At 41.3% G+C, this 14,303-nt stretch overlaps 5 non-coding genes across 5 annotated transcripts; 4 read left to right on the plus strand and 1 right to left on the minus strand.

Annotated features, from left to right (window-relative positions):
- Positions 1 to 1,843: 1,843 nt before the first annotated feature.
- Positions 1,844 to 1,957, plus strand: LOC140275745 (U5 spliceosomal RNA). Its single transcript, XR_011908463.1, has one exon. It is a non-coding gene; the product is annotated as a U5 spliceosomal RNA (small nuclear RNA).
- A 308-nt stretch (positions 1,958 to 2,265) lies between these two features.
- Positions 2,266 to 2,449, plus strand: LOC140276054 (U2 spliceosomal RNA). The gene has a single exon (XR_011908743.1). It is a non-coding gene; the product is annotated as a U2 spliceosomal RNA (small nuclear RNA).
- Positions 2,450 to 4,716: 2,267 nt separating this feature from the next.
- On the plus strand, positions 4,717 to 4,830 carry LOC140275840 (U5 spliceosomal RNA). Its single transcript, XR_011908551.1, has one exon. It is a non-coding gene; the product is annotated as a U5 spliceosomal RNA (small nuclear RNA).
- Positions 4,831 to 5,138: 308 nt separating this feature from the next.
- On the plus strand, positions 5,139 to 5,322 carry LOC140276172 (U2 spliceosomal RNA). Its single transcript, XR_011908851.1, has one exon. It is a non-coding gene; the product is annotated as a U2 spliceosomal RNA (small nuclear RNA).
- Positions 5,323 to 8,567: 3,245 nt separating this feature from the next.
- LOC140275761 (U5 spliceosomal RNA) lies at positions 8,568 to 8,681 on the minus strand. Its single transcript, XR_011908479.1, has one exon. It is a non-coding gene; the product is annotated as a U5 spliceosomal RNA (small nuclear RNA).
- Between the last annotated feature and the right edge of the window lie 5,622 nt (positions 8,682 to 14,303).

The following is a 14,303-nucleotide window of genomic DNA, read 5'->3' on the forward strand; positions in this document are numbered from 1 at the left end:
GGACAAACAGTTTTAAGTCAGGCTGATAGAAGGAATTAATTTTATAGCAAAATCTGTATTTCGTCATATGTCGAGAGATGCTTATTGCTGAAGAAGTACAAAGTACAACGTTGTTTATCGTTGAAACTTGATTAGACATGAATAAATATGAAGGACAAAACAGTCTTAACTTGGTTAGAGTTAAGGAATTCGTTTTATAGGAGAATCCGAATTCGTGCATAACTCGTAAAATAGAGCTTATTTTCGGATTCCTGAAGAATGAGTCTGGTTCTTTCTCATAATACAAAGTTTGTTGTTTATTGTTGAAACTTCATCAGAAGTGAAGAAATAAATGAATGCCTATCAACAAATGTGGGATCTAAACTCTAGTGCTTCCTCTAAAATAATTTCCTTTCTCAATTCAGAAATGTGTGTGTGTAAGTCACAACACCCGTGACACCAAAACGGCTTTCTTTTCTCTCTTTTCTCTACACTCTGCACTGTGAGCACACACACCAAATCAGAAAGGCTTTTTTCTCTCTTTTCTACATTTTGGACTGTGGGGACACAAAACCGCTCTCTCTTTTTTTTTTTGATTGTGTGCCAGGGCGTTGTCTCACGTATTAGATTATGCTTACGATACGAATGGGTTTATCAGTCACATCAGAATCCATACATACTGATCCTCCCGTAATAAAATGGTCGGATCTTATCAAACACACTTTGTTTCTTGTGACAATCAAGTCAGCGAAACAGCGTATACACGTCAAGACACTGAATCAAGTTTGCCACAAGAACTCATAAGTTTGGCAGTATTGCTCTGCCGTCAGCAATCATACACCCATTTTATTTTCATGAGACATGTGCAGGCACCTGTTCATCTACTGTTCTATCACTATGAATTAGTTTATCTATTATTAATAAGGATACTTCTACAACTACTATCAAAGTATGTCCAGACTTCTTATGTTGTCAGTTGCTATATATGAATAAGTGGGTAGCTACTGACAAGCATTAAGCATGTCACACAGCCCAAACATATAACATTTCAGGACACACCACACAGTTAACAACCACAGTGAAGTGTCAAAGCCCAAACATGTAACATTCAACAGGACACTTACACAACACATTCAAATCAAACAGTCAGACAACATACAAGAACATATACCCCAGCCGGCATTGCTCCCTGCCTATTTTCCTACAGCTCACTATGTGTGCGCACACCTTTATCCACAAACTCTTCAACTTATACTCTTTTACCAAAGCTGCTACAGCTCGATTGGCCGAATACCCTTAGATCCTATTTCTGTGAATTTGACATCTGCCTTACATGTAACAGATTAGCGGTTTAGCAGTTTTAATTTAGTTTGAGTGAAGGAATTCATTTTATAGCAAAATCCGAAATCGTGAAGAACTCATGAAAGTAAGCTTATTCTCGGATTCCTGAAACTTTAGGTTTGCTCTTTCTTTTACTGCAAAGTACAACGTTGTTTTTTTTGTTTAAATCTTTCTAGACATGGTAAATATGAAGGACAAAGCAGTTTTAACATAGTTTGAGTGAAGGAATTCATTTTATAGATAAAATCCCAAGAGTCTGCTGAGAAAAGAGAGTGAATGCGAAGTAGACTTTAACACGGCTCTGGGAGCGAGCCGAGTGTGGGCTAACCGGGAGAATTGCTTGAAAGAAACGCGACACTGAATGAGCGGTCAGAACAAAGCCTCAATACGGTGTTCCCGTGGTGTTTTTGTTGCTGCCTTGTCTTTTGCACAGGGGCAAGCGTTTCAACCAAGCAACGCTCACCATGGGGAAGGTGGCTATGGCAACTAGCCTGATGCCCTGCTCCCGCAGTGACGGATAATCGTACTCTGGTTTCTCTTCATAACATACAAGTCTTTCGCCTTTTACTAAAGACTTTCGTGGAGAGCAGCACTAATGAGTTGTTTCTATTTTTGGCAGGCTTTACCTTTGCGGGTGAAGCCCTTTCTGTCTGTGCAAAAGAAATCTTGTTACTGTGCAGAGTGACTTCTCTGAGTAGAGTCGTCTTACTTGTTGCGATTGTGCCGATGTTCGAAGCTGGAGTGCAAAGTTGTTGCTTGAATGGTGCTTGCTGGAGCATGCGGGAGTGCAAAGTTATACCATTTAAAAGGGCTGAAGAGTGCTCAGTGCAGCGGGTGGGCGGAGGTGCAACGTGACACTCTGGCCACCTATGGCCATAAAAAGAACACTGCTACAAGTGCGCATTGTGCCAGCAAGGGCCCTCGGACCTGAAACAGTGGACAGTTATCGCTTCTCGGCCTTTTGGCTAAGATCAAGTGTAGTATCTGTTCTTATCAGTTTAATATGTCCTCTATACGAGGACTACATATTAAATGGATTTTTAAGAATAGGAGTTGAAAAAGAAGCTTGCTCCGTTCACTCCAAGCATCGACCCGGTACTGCAGTGCCGCTGGGAACGGTGCGCTCTTCTCTGCTCTTGTGAAAAAGCAAACAGCGGTGCAGGATGGAAGTTTCAGGGAGCCCAAGATGAAACTTTCTTTTAATCTGCTGAGAAAAGAGAGTGAATGCGAAGTAGACTTTAACACAGCTCTGGGAGCGAGCCGAGTGTGGGCTAACCGGGAGAATTGCTTGAAAGAAACGCGACACCGAATGAGTGGTCAGAACAAAGCCTCAATACGGTGTTCCCGTGGTGTTTGTGGCTGCCTTGTCTTTTGCACAGAGTAAAAGACAAGGCAGCCATCGAATAGGGCCCGATTGTTCCTACTTGGTCAGCCGAGGAGCAAGGGGGGGGAGCAAGCGTCTCAACCAAGCAAATCTCACCAAGTAGGAACAATCGGGCCCTATTCGATGGCTGCAACACCTGAAAGAGATATTGATGCGAGACCCGATCAAAAGCTTTTTCAAAGTCTAAATTTAAGATGACAAGCCGGGTGTTTCTGTCTCTAGCGTAATCAATGATGTCTCGAATCAGTACGAGGCTGTCGGTGAGTTGTCTCTCTGAGATGGCACAAGCCTGGTCTGGGTGAATTACCTCCTCTAAAACAGAGGACATCCGTGTCGTTAAAACCTTGCTAAAAAGTTTACAGTCAAAGTTTAAAAGTGTGATGGGCCTCCAATTCTTTAGGTCAGTCTTATCATTTTTATCAGAAGTGAAGAAATAAATGAATGCCTATCAACAAATGTGGGATCTAAACTCTAGTGCTTCCTCTAAAATAATTTCCTTTCACAATTTAGAAATGTGTGTGTGTAAGTCACAACACCTGTGACACCAAAACGGCTTTCTTTTCTCTACACTCTGCACTATGAGCACACACACCAAATCAGAAAGGCTTTTTTCTCTCTTTTCTACATTATGGACTGTGGGGACACAAAACCGCTCTCTCTTTTTTTTTTATCGTGTGCCAGGGCGTTGTCTCACGTATTAGATTGTGCTTAAGATACGAATGGGTTTATCAGTCACATCAGAATCCATACATACTGATCCTCCCGTAATAAAATGGTCGGATCTTATCAAACACACTTTGTTTCTTGTGACAATCAAGTCAGCGAAACAGCGTATACACGTCAAGACACTGAATCAAGTTTGCCACAAGAACTCATAAGTTTGGCAGTATTGCTCTGCCATCAGCAATGATACACCCATTTTATTTTCGTGAGACATGTGCAGGCACCTGTTCATCTACTGTTCTATCACTATGAATTAGTTTATCTATTATCAATAAGGATACTTCTACAACTACTCTATCAAAGTATGTCCGGACTTCTTACGTTGTCAGTTGCTATATATGAATAAGTGGGTAGCTACTGACAAGCATTAAGCATGTCACACAGCCCAAACATATAACATTTCAGGACACACCACACAGTTAACAACCACAGTGAAGCGTGTCAAAGCCCAAACATTTAACATTCAACAGGACACTTACACAACACATTCAAATCAAACAGTCAGACAACATACAAGAACATATACGCCAGCCGGCATTGCTCCCTGCCTATTTTCCTACAGCTCACTATGTGTGCGCACACCTTTATTCACAAACTCTTCAACTTATACTCTTTTACCGAAGCTGCTACAGCTCGATTGGCCGAATACCGAATAATCCTAATTCGGTGAATTTGACATCTGCCTTACATGTAACAGATTAGCGGTTTAGCAGTTTTAATTTAGTTTGAGTGAAGGAATTCATTTTATAGCAAAATCCGAAATCGTGAAGAACTCATGAAAGTAAGCTTATTCTCGGATTCCTGAAACTTTAGATTTGCTATTTCTTTTACTGCAAAGTACAACGTTGGTTTTTTTGTTTAAATCTTTCAAGACATGGTAAATATGAAGGACAAAGCAGTTTTAACATAGTTTGAGTGAATTTATTCATTTTATTGATAAAATCCCAAGAGTCTGCTGAGAAAAGAGAGTGAATGCGAAGTAGACTTTAACACGGCTCTGGGAGCGAGCCGAGTGCGGGCTAACCGGGAGAATTGCTTGAAAGAAACGCGACACCGAATGAGCGGTCAGAACAAAGCCTCAATACGGGATTCTCGTGGTGTTTTTGTTGCTGCCTTGTCTTTTGCACAGAGTAAAAGACAAGGCAGCCATCGAATAGGGCCCGATTGTTCCTACTTGGTCAGCCGAGGAGCAAGGGGGGGAGCAAGCGTCTCAACCAAGCAAAGCTCACCATGGGGAAGGTGGCTATGGCAACTAGCCTGATGCCCTGCTCCCGCAGTGACGGATAATCGTACTCTGGTTTCTCTTCATAACATACAAGTCTTTCGCCTTTTATTAAAGACTTCCGTGGAGAGCAGCACTAATGAGTTGTTTCTATTATTGGCAGGCTTTACCTTTGCGGGTGAAGCCCTTTCTGTCTGTGCAAAAGAAATCTTGCTACTTTGCAGAGTGACTTCTCTGAGTAGAGTCGCCTTACTTGTTGTGACTGTGCCGATGTTCGAAGCTGGAGTGCAAAGTTGTTGCTTGAATGGTGCTTGCTGGAGCATGCGGGAGTGCAAAGTTATACCATTTAAAAGGGCTGAAGAGTGATCAGTGCAGCGGGTGGGCGGAGGTGCAACGTGACACTCTGGCCACCTATGGCCATAAAAAGAACACTGCTACAAGTGCGCATTGTGCCAGCAAGGGCCCTCGGACCTGAAACAGTGGACAGTTATCGCTTCTCGGCCTTTTGGCTAATATCAAGTGTAGTATCTGTTCTTATCAGTTTAATATGTCCTCTATACGAGGACAACATATTAAATGGATTTTTAAGAATAGGAGTTGAAAAAGAAGCTTGCTCCGTTCACTCCAAGCCTCGACCCGGTACTGCAGTGCCGCTGGGAACGGTGCGCTCTCCTCTGCTCTTGTGAAAAAGCAAACAGCGGTGCAGGATGGAAGTTTCAGGGAGCCCAAGATGAAACTTTCTTTTAATCTGCTGAGAAAAGAGAGTGAATGCGAAGTGGACTTTAACACGGCTCTGGGAGCGAGCCGAGTGCGGGCTAACCGGGAGAATTGCTTGAAAGAAACGCGACACCGAATGAGTGGTCAGAACAAAGCCTCAATACGGTGTTCCCGTGGTGTTTGTGGCTGCCTTGTCTTTTGCACAGAGTAAAAGACAAGGCAGCCATCGAATAGATTGTTTCTACTTGGTCAGCCGAGGAGCAGGGGGGGGGGGGCAAGCGTCTCAACCAAGCAAAGCTCACCAAGTAGGAACAATCGGGCCCTTTTCGATGGCTGCAACACCTGAAAGAGATATTGATGCGAGACCCGATCAAATGCTTTTTCAAAGTCTAAATTTAAGATGACAAGCCGGGTGTTTCTGTCTCTAGCGTAATCAATGATGTCTCGAATCAGTACGAGGCTGTCGGTGAGTTGTCTCCCTGAGATGGCACAAGCTTGGTCTGGGTGAATTACCTCCTCTAAAACAGAGGACATCCGTGTCGCTAAAACCTTGCTAAAAAGTTTACAGTCAAAGTTTAAAAGTGTGATTGGCCTCCAATTCTTTAGGTCAGTCTTATCATTTTTTTTATAAAGTAGAGTCACTATTCCCACTCTAAAACTGTCAGGCAGTCGGTCGAGTTTTTCAAAATCTTTAAAAACATCTAAAATGTCTGATGATAAAATGTCCCAATAGGTCAGATAGAATTCTGCAGGAAGCCCGTCTAAACCTGGAGCTCGACTTCTCTTAAAACCTGTTAGGCATTTTTTTAACTCTAAAGCAGTAAAATTCTGTGTCAAGTGTGCATTCTCTTTTACAGTTTTGTCAACGAATTTTAAGATTTCTGCCGATGTTTCCAAGTGCACTGGTTTCTCTTTGTACATGTTACTATAAAAGGTATGTACAGTTTCAATCATCTCTTGTGTGGATTTTGTTAAAAACCCATCTTCTCTTTTTAGATTTTGATTACACTCCTTTTTATTTATAACTTTCTTTCTTTTTCACCTTCCTCAATTTCCTGCTCCCTGCTTCTTACAAAAATTCCTTTACTCTTTATTTCTGCTAAAACTGACATTTCCTTTTTGACATCTTTGATTTCTTCTTTAAAGTCTATGCCACACTGATTTAGTTTAAAGTAGCGCTGTAAGCGTTTATGTAGTCCCATCATACATCTATTCTCTTTCCTTTTTTTACGTTTACCTTGCTGTTTAAAAAAAGTCTGGGTCGTTTCCTTCACCATTTCCCACCATTGTGCATGTGTTTCGTAGAGGTCTTGAAGGGTCTGCCACTCTTTATAACATTCCCTGTACTGACTGACTATGATTTCATCCTCCAACAGGGAACAGTTGAGTTTCCACAGACCACTTCCTACCGTCACACCAGAAGGGGGTGAAAGGGTGCAGGAGAGCATAAGGTGGTCTGAAAAGAAAACAGGGGTTAATCTAACATCAGTGGGTGGGCAATCTCTAGTAAAGAAATAATCAATGCGAGAGGCTCTGGTGCCATCATGACTAAACCAGGTGAAGCCCTCCTCTCTGGGATGCATGGTTTTAAAACAGTCAGTAAGCTTAAAATCCCTGCATATGCCCTGAAGTAAAATCAAAGTCTTATCCACTTTAAAATCTACCCCTGCTCTTTTTCTATCTTTCCTGCTCAAGATACAGTTAAAATCCCCTCCTACAACTAAAGGTACTTGCCCTAGCATGTAAAGCTGTATATCTTCTAAAAGGTCATACCTTTCATTTTTTCCATTGAAACCATAAATATTTAAGAGGTTAAAGTCTTGCCCCATAAAATTCAAGTGTGCTAAAAGTGCCCGTCCGTCTCTCACCACTGTGCTACCTTTCACCAGAACATGCGGATTTTTAATTAGAATGGCCACACCATCATTTTTATTTTGATTTGAGCCACTCCATATCGATAAATGGGGCCACATTTCCTCCCATTGTCTATGGTTTTTTAAAAAAGGTAGTCCACATTCTTGTATTAAAAACACATCTGATTTTATGGAGTCTAAGAAGGATAAAATACTCTGGGCTCTTGTCTTTGATTTCACACTTCTCACATTTAGTGTTGAGAAGGTGAGAACCATTAAAAGCATAAAGGAAAGTAGGTATGTCATTTTCGTTTTTCTAAGTTATCAAAACAAATTACACACAGGTTATTTATTGGGAAACTAGCTCTTCCTTCATTTCTTTAGGTGAAAAGTGAGTAGGGTGATCTATATTTCCTTTTCGGACTCTCGGTGTTGGCCTCTGACGCAATGTTGCATTTAACTTTGAGTCCCTGGGGGTTGATTGCAGAGCTGAAGTTAAAAAGGAGACCTCATTTGGTGAGTCGGAGGGGAAGACTCTAGGTTCTTCCACTGAAGAACTGTCTGAAAGGGACCTAACCCTTCCCCTCTTCTCTGATACCACTGGGGAATCAGAGGCTCAGATGCCGTCCTCTTCGGCTGTTGACCTTCGGGGAGGTGAGTATCTTCACTAGACTCACCTGTCTGCTCTTCCTCCTCATTTAGCGTAGCTCCACCCTCTGCCTGTGAATTCTCACAGACTTCAACACTGAGTGGTGAGGCCTCTACAGGCCCCTCCCCTTTTTGCTCCTCACTTCCAATCCAAGCTTTTGGCGGGAAGTTTGAATTTATTGGGTCAACCTCTTCACTTTGTTCACCAACTGCCACCTTTGGTCCTTCTCTTTGTTGGCTTGACTGTGGCTTTACCGTCTTTAATTTATTGGCAAAAGATTTAGGGCAATCTCTGAAGAGGTGATTTAATTCTCCACAGAGATTACATTTCCTGCCATTTGGACACTCTCCAAAAGTTTGCCCAATTTCTCTGCTCTTCCCACATAACACCTTGGTACAAGCCTCAACCAGGTGCCCATGCTCACCACACTTGCGGCAGTACTTGGGCTGCCCCTGGTAGTGGATGTAACCTCGGTTTTCAAGGTGGCCAGAGTGTCGCCCACCCGCTGCACTGAGCACTCTTCAGCCCTTTTAAATGGTATAACTTTGCACTCCCGCACGCTCCAGCAAGCACCATTCAAGCAACAACTTTGCACTCCAGCTTCGAACATCGGCACAGTCGCAACAAGTAAGGCGATTCTACTCAGAGAAGTCACTCTGCACAGTAAGAATATTTCTTTTGCACAGACAGAAAGGGCTTCACCCGCAAAGGTAAAGCCTGCCAAAAATAGAAACAACTCATTAGTGCTGCTGTCCACAGAAGTCTTTAGTAAAAGGCGAAAGACTTGTACGTTATGAAGAGAAACCAGAGTACGATTATCCGTCACTGCGGGAGCAGGGCATCAGGCTAGTTGGCATAGCCACCTTCCCCATGGTGAGCTTTGCTTGGTTGAGACGCTTGCCCCCCCCCCCTTGCTCCTCGGCTGACCAAGTAGGAACAATCGGGCCCTATTCGATGGCTGCCTTGTCTTTTACTCTGTGCAAAAGACAAGGCAGCAACAAAAACACCACGAGAATCCCGTATTGAGGCTTTGTTCTGATCGCTCATTCGGTGTCGCGTTTCTTTCAAGCAATTCTCCCGGTTAGCCCACACTCGGCTCGCTCCCATAGCCGTGTTAAAGTCTACTTCGCATTCACTCTCTTTTCTCAGCAGACTCTTGGGATTTTATCTATAAAATGAATTCCTTCACTCAAACTATTTGAAAACTGCTTTGTCCTTAATATTTACCATGTCTAGAAAGATTTAAACAAAAAAAACAACTCAAACTAAATTAAAACTGCTAAACCGCTAATCTGTTATATGTAAGGCAGATGTCAAATTCACCGAAATAGGATCTAAGGGTATTCGGCCAATCGAGCTGTAGCAGCTTCGGTAAAAGAGTATAAGTTGAAGAGTTTGTGAATAAAGGTGTGCGCACACATAGTGTGCTGTACGAAAATAGGCAGGGAGCAATGCCGGCTGGGGTATATGTTCTTGTATGTTGTCTGACTGTTTGATTTGAATGTGTTGTGTAAGTGTCCTGTTGAATGTTACATGTTTGGGCTTTGACACGCTTCACTGTGGTTGTTAACTGTGTGGTGTGTCCTGAAATGTTATATGTTTGGGCTGTGTGACATGCTTAATGCTTGTCAGTAGCTACCCACTTATTCATATATAGCAACTGACAACATAAGAAGTCCGGACATACTTTGATAGTAGTTGTAGAAGTATCCTTATTGATAATAGATCACTAATTCATAGTGATAGAACAGTAGATGAACAGGTGCTTGCACATGTCTCACGAAAATAAAATGGGTGTATGATTGCTGACGGCAGAGCAATACTGCCAAACTTATGAGTTCTTGTGGCAAACTTGATTCAGTGTCTTGACGTGTATACGCTGTTTCGCTGACTTGATTGTCACAAGAAACAAAGTGTGTTTGATAAGATCCGACCATTTTATTACGGGAGGATCAGTATGTATGGATTCGGATGTGACTGATAAACCCATTCATATCTTAAGCATAATCTAATACGTGAGACAACGCCCTGGCACACGATAAAAAAAAAAAAAGAGAGAGAGCGGTTTTGTGTCCCCACAGTCCATAATGTAGAAAAGAGAGAAAAAAGCCTTTCTGATTTGGTGTGTGTGCTCATAGTGCAGAGTGTAGAGAAAAGAAAGCCGTTTTGGTGTCACGGGTGTTGTGACTTACACACACACATTTCTAAATTGAGAAAGGAAATTATTTTAGAGGAAGCACTAGAGTTTAGATCCCACATTTGTTGATAGGCATTCATTTATTTCTTCACTTCTGATGAAGTTTCAACAATAAACAACAAACTTTGTATTATGAGAAAGAACCAGACTCATTCTTCAGGAATCCGAAAATAAGCTCTATTTTATGGGTTATGCACGAATTCGGATTCTCCTATAAAACAAATTCATTAACTCAAACCAAGTTAAGACTGCTTTGTCCTTCATATTTATTCATGTCTAATCAAGTTTCAACGATAAACAACGTTGTACTTTGTAGAATGAGAAAGAACTTCTTCAGCAATAAGCATCTCTCGACATATGACGAAATACAGATTTTGCTATAAAATTAATTCCTTCTATCAGCCTGACTTAAAACTTTTTGTCCTCCTTATTTATACACTTCAAATCAAGTTTCAACAATTAAAAAAAATTTGTAGTTTGAGAAAGAACAACTTAATCTTCAGCAATCAGTATAAAAAGAGGTGCAAATGCCAACCATACATAACTAAAAGGTGGAGCGGAAGTATTCAGCTGCAAGTAGGTGTGAATGTTCGACCATAATTTGTAAAAAGCGGGTAAGAAAAGGTTTGAATGCCCGACTATATATTAACAAAAGCGGGAGGAGAGGTCTTCGGATGAGAGTGGGTGAGAATTTCCAACCATAATCTATAAAATACGGTGAAAAAAAATATGTGAATGCCTCATAGAACACTAAAAGCGAAAGTGTTCGGCTGCAAGAAGGTGTGAATGTCCGACTATATTTGGTGAAAAGCAGGTGAAGCAAGGTCTGAATGCCCAACCTTAAATCATCAAAAGCGAGATCAGAGGTGTTGGGCTGCAAGAAGGCCATAGTTTGCCAAAAGCGGGTAAGGTGCGAATGACCAACTAAATATCAACAAAAGTGGGGGCGGAGGTCTTCGGATGCAGGTGGGTGTGAATATCCCACCATACAAGTATGGTGGAGAGGAAGCTGTGAATGGCCGACCATAGTAAAAGGCGGGTGAGAGAAGGTGCGAATGTCAAACCATACATAATCAAAACAGGGAGCGGAGGTGTTCTGCTGTAAGAAGGTGTGAATGTCCAACCATAGTTGGTAAAAAGCGGGTAAGAAAAGGTTAAAATACCCGACTGTACACAATCAATAGCGGGAGCGGAGTTGTTCGGCTACTAAAAGGTGTGAAAGTCCGACCATGGTTTGTAAAAAGCGGGTAAGAAAAGGTGCGAATGCCCGACAATGTATGATCAAAAGAGGGAGTGGAGGTTTTCGGCTGCAAGAAGGTCTGAATGTCCAACCATAATTTGTAAAAACCGGGGAAGAAAAGGCTCGAAAGCCCGACTATACACCATCAAAAGTGGGAGCGGAGGTGTTCAGCTGCAAGACGGTCTGAATGTCCATCAATAATTGCTAGAAAACATGAAAGAAAATTTTCGAATATCAAACTGCACATGATCATAAGCGGGAGAGGAGGTGTTCAGCTGCAAGAAGGTGTGAATGTCTACCCATAATTACTGAAAAATGGGTAAGAAAAGGTGCGAATGCCTAACCATACATCATTAAAAGAGGGAGTGGAGGTGTTCCGCTGTAAGACGGTGTGAATGTCCGACCATAGATGGTAAAAAGCGGGTAAGAAAAGGTTAAATTACCCGACTGTACACAATCAAAAGAGGGAGCGGAGTTGTTCAGCTAAGAGAAGGTGTGAAAGTCCGACCTTGGTTTGTAAAAAGCGGGTAAGAAAAGGTTCGTATGCCCGAATATACACCATCAAAAGCGGAAGCGGAGGTGTTCGGCTGCAAGATATTGTGAACGTCCGACCAAAGTTTGTAAAAAGCAGTTAAGATAAGGTTCGAATATCTAACCAAACATAATCAAAAGCGGGAGCAGAGCTGTTCAACTGGAAGTAGGTGTGAATGTCAGATCATAATTTGCAAAAAGCTGATGAGAAAGGGTGAGAATGCCCGACTATACACCATCAAATGCGGTAGCGGAGTTATTCGGCTGTGAGTAGGTGTGAATCTCCAACCATAATTGCTGAAAAATGTGTTAGAAAAGGTAAAAATGCCGGTCCATACATCATCAAAATCGGGAGAGGTGGTGTTCAGCTGCAAGAAGGTCTAAATGTCCATCAATAATTGCTAGAAAACATGAAAGAAAATTTTCGAAAATCAAACCACACATGATCATAAGTGGGAGAGGAGGTGTTCAGCTTCAAGAAGGTGTGAATGTCCACCCATAATACCTGAAAAATGGGTAGAAAAAAGGTGCGAATGCCCAACTATACACCATCAAAAGCGGAAGCGGAGGTGTTCGGCTGCAAGACGGTGTGAACGTCCGACCAAAGTTTGTAAAAAGCATTAAGAAAATGTTCGAATATCCAACCATACATAATCAAAAGCGGGAGCAGAGCTGTTCGACTGCAAGTAGGTGTGAATATCAGATCATAATTTGCAAAAAGCTGATGAGAAAGGGTGAGAATGCCCGACTATACACTATCAAATGTGGGAGCGGAGGTGTTCGTCTGTGAGTAGGTGTGAATGTCCGACCATAATTGCTGAAAAATGTGTTAGAAAAGGTAAGAATGCCGGACCATATATCATCAAAAGCGGGAGAGGTTGTGTTCGGCTGCAAGAAGGTGTGAATGTCCAGCCATAATTACTCACAAACGGGTAAGAAAAGGTACTATTGCCAGACCATATATGATCAAAACAGGGAGCGGAGGTGGTTCAGCTGCAAGAAGGTTTGAATGTCCGACTAAAGTTTGTAAAAAGCGCGTAAGACAAGGTGTGAATGCCCGACAATGTATGATCAAAAGAGGAGTGGAGGTCTTCGGCTGCAAGAAGGTCTGAATGTAAGATCATAATTTGTAAAAAGCGGGTAAGAAAAGGTAAGAATGCCCAACCATAAATTATCAAAAGCGCAGCAGAGTTTCGGCTGGTATTTATCAATGTCTAGATAGATTTCAACAAAAAACAACGTTGTACTTTGCAGTAAAAGAAAGTGCAAATCAAAAGTTTTAGGAATCCGAGAATAAGCTTATTTTCATGAGTTCTGCACGATTTCGGGTTTTATGTATAAAATGAATTTCTTTACGCAAACTAAGTTAACACTGCTTTGTCCTTCATATGTACCCATTTCTACATATATTTCAAGCATAAACTTCCTCATATTACCCTGAATGAGAAAGAGCCACACTTGTGATTAAGCCATACCTCCCTTTTGAGGAGTTCTGCATGATTTGGGATTTTATCTATAAAATTAATTCCTTCACTCAAACTATGTTAAAACGGCTTTTACCTTCATATTTATCAATGTCTCGATAGATTTAAACAAAAAAACAACGTTGTACTTTGCAATAAAAGAAAGAGCAAATCAAAAGTTTTAGGAATCCGAGAATAAGCTTATTTTCATGAGTTCTGCACGATTTCGGATTTTATGTATAAAATGAATTCATTCACTCAAACCAAGTTAAAACTGCTTTTTCCTTCATATTTATCAATGTCTAGATCGACTTCAACAAAGAACAACATTGTATTTTGCAGTAGAAGAAAGAGCAAAACTGAAGGATCAGGAATCCGAGAATAAGCTTCTTTTCATACGTTCTGCATGATTTGGGATTTTATGTATAAAATGAATTCCTTCACTCAAACTAAGTTAACACTGCTTTGTCCTTCATATGTACCCATTTCTACATATATCTCAAGCATAAACTTCCTCATACTACCCTGAATGAGAAAGAGCCACACTTGTGATTAAGCCATACGCCCCTTTTGAGGAGTTCTGCATGATTTGGGATTTTATCTATAAAATCAATTCCTTCACTCAAACTATGTTAAAACGGCTTTTACCTTCATATTTATCAATGTCTCGATAGATTTAAACAAAAAAACAACGTTGTACTTTGCAGTAAAAGAAAGAGCCAATCAAAAGTTTTAGGAATCCGAGAATAAGCTTATTTTCATGAGTTCTGCACGATTTCGGATTTTATGTATAAAATGAATTCATTCACTCAAACCAAGTTAAAACTGCTTTTTCCTTCATATTTATCAATGTCTATATCGACTTCAACAAAGAACAACATTGTATTTTGCAGTAGAAGAAAGAGCAACACTGAAGGATCAGGAATTCGAGAATAAGCTTATTTTCTTATGGGCAAGTGGGAACTGCTTTGTCCTTCATATTTATCAATGTGTAGATGGATTTC

This window comes from Leuresthes tenuis, unplaced genomic scaffold (assembly GCF_036924035.1).
Source record: "Leuresthes tenuis unplaced genomic scaffold, fLeuTen1.0.hap1 SCAF_18, whole genome shotgun sequence".
Classification (NCBI taxonomy): domain Eukaryota; kingdom Metazoa; phylum Chordata; class Actinopteri; order Atheriniformes; family Atherinopsidae; genus Leuresthes; species Leuresthes tenuis.